Source organism: Chinchilla lanigera, unplaced genomic scaffold, assembly GCF_000276665.1.
Source record: "Chinchilla lanigera isolate Chin_1 unplaced genomic scaffold, ChiLan1.0 scaffold00043, whole genome shotgun sequence".
In the NCBI taxonomy this organism is placed as follows: domain Eukaryota; kingdom Metazoa; phylum Chordata; class Mammalia; order Rodentia; family Chinchillidae; genus Chinchilla; species Chinchilla lanigera.
The window spans coordinates 12,501,944-12,506,945 of NW_004955444.1; the positions used below are offsets into that span (position 1 = coordinate 12,501,944).

Sequence of the window (5,002 nt, forward strand, 5' to 3'; positions counted from 1 at the left end):
TCTCGGCGGAGCGTCCGCGGAAAGGCCGGCTCGCCGCGCGGGCTCAGCCCCCGTCACGCGGGGTGCAAAGTTCAGCGAACTCCGGCGCGTCCGTGGGAGCCTGGGACTCGCTCAGCTGACCGGGGCCGCCGCCCGGGCCCGGGAGCCCGCGTGATCGGCGCGGGGAGCCGCACGCTCGACCCCCGGAGCGGCTGGGCGGCCCCCCGGGAAGGGACGGGGCACGTGGCTGGGTGTCCATTGGAAACCTACAAGTGAAATAAGTGTCCAAATAATTTAGAATAACTGTGCTTCATTTAAAATTATTTGAACAGTTTTCTACTTTTTTAAGTCAGCGGCTTAGGCTGCTGATCCTGTGTGCCAAGAAATGTCTGTAGGGATTTTTAGATCTACTTTTCTCTTCATTCTCGTTAGTTTCCAAGTCAGCTGAGGTCACACTTCACAGCTTCTTGATCCTCCTTTACAGAAACGCATTTTAGATAAACACACTTATCTCTTTGCTCCAAATAAGAAAAAGAGATACAGAAAGTGAACGGAGAACTAAGAATTGCACGTTTCAGTGGTTGTGGAATAAAAAATGGTAAAGATCTTGTAGAATGAGTTTGTTTTTCTCCCACAACAGCACTGTCATTTAGGTTTTATTCATTATTGCCTGAAGCTAGCTAGACCTGAGCAACATTTTAAAGATGTCCATAGGCAGGTCATACTTGATTTTTTGTTGTTGTTGTTGTTTTGTTTTGTTTTGTTTTTTTCCGGTACCAGGAACCGAACTCACGACCTTGCGCTTGCCAGGCAGGCGCTTTTGCCGCTGAGCTAAATCCCCAGCCCCCATACTTGATTTTTGAAGCAGTAAATCAGATCGTATGATTCCAAAAAATTTGCCCAAATCCATGAACACCTAAGCTGCCAAAGGTAGTTAGAGAAGCAGATCTGTGTGAACTTCCCTGATTCAGGGGACATTTCCTTATATCTCAAAATGACATGCAAAGATTTAGACGCAGAAGCAAGGGTACAAACATTCATTTTTACCATCCATAATCACAGTATGGCCTTCTCTTCTTAAGAAAATGGATTGTGAATCCAGCTACTGTACTCTTCCTGTTTCAAAACAATAGTCCACAGAACTTTCTACATGATGGTTTTCAGTGGCATGCGGAAGTGGATGTAAGAATAGATACAAACCAACACATTGCCAAGTCCTGTGTACATTTTTCACTGTGGTCCACACACAAAGCAATCCACACAATAAAGCCCTGAGAAGTTCCTTTCTTGTACCAAAATCAACAAGTGTTCAGTGTTATTTCTTAACTGAAGCTATGTTCACAGTTGTGATAATTTCTCAGACAAAAGAAGTTGTATGTCAATAAACACCAAATGGACTTGTTACTGGATAGTCTCTTTCTCTTTCTGGAAGTGGTTTCCAGGTTCTTTTTTTCTGGAACAAAGAATTGAACAAGACAGGCAAGAACCGTAGCAAAGTTTATTTGAAAAGTTAAAAGGGAAAGGTAGCATAGAAATTAGCTCTGCAGAGCAAACTTGGGCAGAGTAAGAAAGGAAAAATAAAAATAAAGGTACACCCTGGGGGACACAGGGTGGGATACCCAGTAGCAAGCTTTTCATGGCATCTGTGTCCTTCTATTTCTTCGCACGTGGCAGGAACCCAATAGAATTCCACATAAGGGGCCTTGAGAATTATCTGGTGCAGGTGTCCTGCAATCAGGTCACACTTACTCTCCCAGCCAGCTTTGCCACACCCTGCCTTCCTGCCTGTCAATGACATCAGTCTTGCTTTAAACACAAATACCCAGGCAACCACAAAGGGTGTGGGGGCTGGAGTCCACCCTTCCTTTGCTAAATCAGGTCGGCTCCCCTTACCATCTCACCATTTGCCTCTCCCATCATTTAAGGAAGTTCCAGTCCACGCGGTCCACACTCCGGCCTACAGCAGCCTTGTGGGTGGCCAGGCAGGTGGGGCCTTGTGGGAACTCAGCCTCTGTCTGGGGCCTGGCCAGGAACCCCACAAAATCTCACCTACTCTGGCCAGAGTCAAAATTGATGGAGGGGCTGAGGGTATAGCTCAGTGGCACAAGTTCCTGCCTGTCAAGGACAAAGTCCTGGGTTCAATCCCCATACCAAAAAAAAAGTTGAGGGAATACGGCAACTTCTAATCTGTTAAATAAAGGCTCTCTGCAGTTTGAAAACAAGTGGGATTTTATGCATCCAATTGTTTTGAAGTCTTTATGCCAAGTTATAAAACAAGAAGATATCCTTGATAAAACAAGTTATAAAACAAGAAGATATACTAATCAAGAAGATATCCTTGATTTTACTAAGCACAAGTATTGACCTATCAAGATGACACAGCTTGGGGCTGGGGATTTAGCTCAGTGGCACAGCGCCTGCCTGGCAAGCACAAGGTCGTGAGTTCGATTCCCGGTACCAGAAAAAAAAACAAAAAAAGATGATCCACGATTTCTTACTGCAAGAGACAAGGCATATAAAGGTACTGTTAATGATGTTACCATATTTGAAGTGCTCTTGGTACTTAAATATGTACAAAAGGAAGATGTCTTTATGAGGTATCACAAAGCTCACTCAATACGGTGTCATATTTTAGACATCTCTTCCAATAGTAAAATTCAAGAAAATAGGATAGAGTGGTTAAGAGAAGCTGGTATGCCAGCAGACTCTGTAAACAAGCTTGCTAGAATATTTCAGGACATAAAAATATCTGAACATTTGAACAAAGCTTTTACAAAAAATGCACAAAAATAATAAGTTGGCTTTACTAGCTGATTTGGTTAATAGAATAATTCTGAATGACGGTGCCTGGCCAAGAAGCTCTGAAAAAGTTTTTGTCTCACTTTCTACTGAACTAGAAGATTTGATACCTGAATTAGCAGAATTTTGCCAAAAAATTCTTAGTGGTAGAAAATTACATTGGTATCATCTCATGTCAAATGGAATTATAAGGTTTAAGAAGTAGGTTAATATGATTTGGAGGTAACCATGTTTCAGCTAGCTGTGTTGTTTGCATTGAAACAAAGACCCAGAGGGAAAAAATCAGTTTTGAAAATCTAAAACTTACAAATGAACTCCCCAGTGCCGAGCTTACAAGGATTTCATGGTCTTTAATAGCTCTCCCAAAGCTCAAACAGCAAGTTTTATTGTACAAACCTGAAGTCAGCTCACCCAACAACTTTGCAGAAGGTACCCTCTTCTCAGTGAACCAGGAGTTCAGTTTAATAAAAAAATGCAAAAGTTCAGAAAAGTGATAAAATCAACTTGAGGGGACACTTGTAGCTCCCTATAGAAAGGATGAAGGAAGAATAGAATGAAGTAATAGTTCAACTTAGAATACTGAGAACCCAAGAACCTGTCATACAAATAATGAAAACGAGAAAGAAAATTAGTAATGCTCAGCTGCAGATTAAATTAGTAGAAATTTTGGAAAATATGCTCACACCACAAATAAAAATGATAAAAGAGCACATAGAATGGCTAATAGAGCACAAACACACTAGAAGAGATGAATCTACTGTCAACACTTTTCATATACGTGCCATATTCTCAAATAGGATAGAAAAATACTAAGAATCTAGATTTTGGAGTGTTTGGGCAGAAAGTTGTCACAGTTTGAGCTGGAAAAAGGTTTATTTGAACTGCGATGACATAAACACCCAAATCTCTGCCTTACCTTTACAAAATGACTATATTTTGCCAATCACACCGGTTAGCATGACGGCATTCCTTTCATATTGCACTCTGTCACAGCATGCTGTTTTGTGGAGAAATTTGCATTCATGAAGAGCCCATTACGAACTTGTAAAAGAAAATTTGATCTTTACCCATCAGGAAAAGTATAGACGGGAAGGGTTCTTGTTTTCTCTCTCTCTCTCCCTCCCCTTCTTCTTCTCCCCTTCATATCTCTTAAAAAAATGTACTTCCACAAAGGAGGATATTCAGAATTCAGATATTCATGCACTGAAAAGTGTTATCTTCGTTTTTTAAAAAAAGTAAAATTAAAACTACAAGTAGAACTCTTGACCTCCCCCCACCACACAAAGGTGTGGGGAGTGGCTTAAACTGGAGATTGACCACAAGTGCTGCAGGGCTGGAGCAAGGCCGGTCTGGAGAACAAAGTGCGCCTGAGGCAAGCCACATGAACAAGCTGCTCTAGCTCCCAGAATGGGAGGTGCCCCGAGGCTGCCATGTAAACAGGTTGCTAGGCAGAGGGGTGTCACCGAATGTATAAATATATGTGCTGCCACAGTAGTTGAGCAGTTTCTTTCCTCCCATCCAGAGAGGGGGCTGCACTTGACCTCAGCTTCCTGTATTCTGACTCTTATCTTTATTTCGCCATACTCCCAACGTCTGTGTTGTTTCCCTTCAACTTTGAGAGCTGCAGTGGAGGCAGCATGAAGGGAGTGAGCTGGCCAACACACAGTGCTGGGTGAGGGCAGATGGAGGTGAGCAGGTATTTCACAGAATCATATTGTTCAAACTGTTTACTTTGGGGGCTGGGGATATAGCTCAGTGGCACAGTGCTTGCCTTGGAAGCCTGAGGTCATGAGTTCAATTCCTGGTACCACCAAAAAAAAATTAAAAACTGCTTACTTTGGCAGCACATGTACAAATTGTTCAAACACTACTTCAGCATCATAACTGGTTTTTAATAGTGACCTAAAGATGGTATTAAGTATTTCTAATTTGTATATTTTTTTAAGCAGGAGACTGTTGTTTTAGTTATGTTGCTAAAGGATGAGTTTTTTTAAAAAACTGGCTGGAAAACTTGTATGAATCTGAAGCTTATATTATTACTTCAATTGAGAAACACTACAGAGTTAGGGAAGTCATTATGATTGCAGTCAGAATAGCAAAACAAACATATTCGCCAGCACACTTAATATTTACATAGTTACATACCTAATATTTATTATGTCATATCTAAATTTATTGATAGCAATGCAGAAATCTGCTCCTTTATAATACCTGTATGGGATGT

The 5,002-nt window shown here is 41.6% G+C and overlaps 1 pseudogene; it reads left to right on the forward strand.

Moving 5' to 3' along the window:
- The first annotated feature begins 973 nt into the window (after positions 1-973).
- On the forward strand, positions 974-3,591 carry LOC102013661 (annotated as a pseudogene).
- The last annotated feature ends 1,411 nt before the right edge of the window (positions 3,592-5,002 follow it).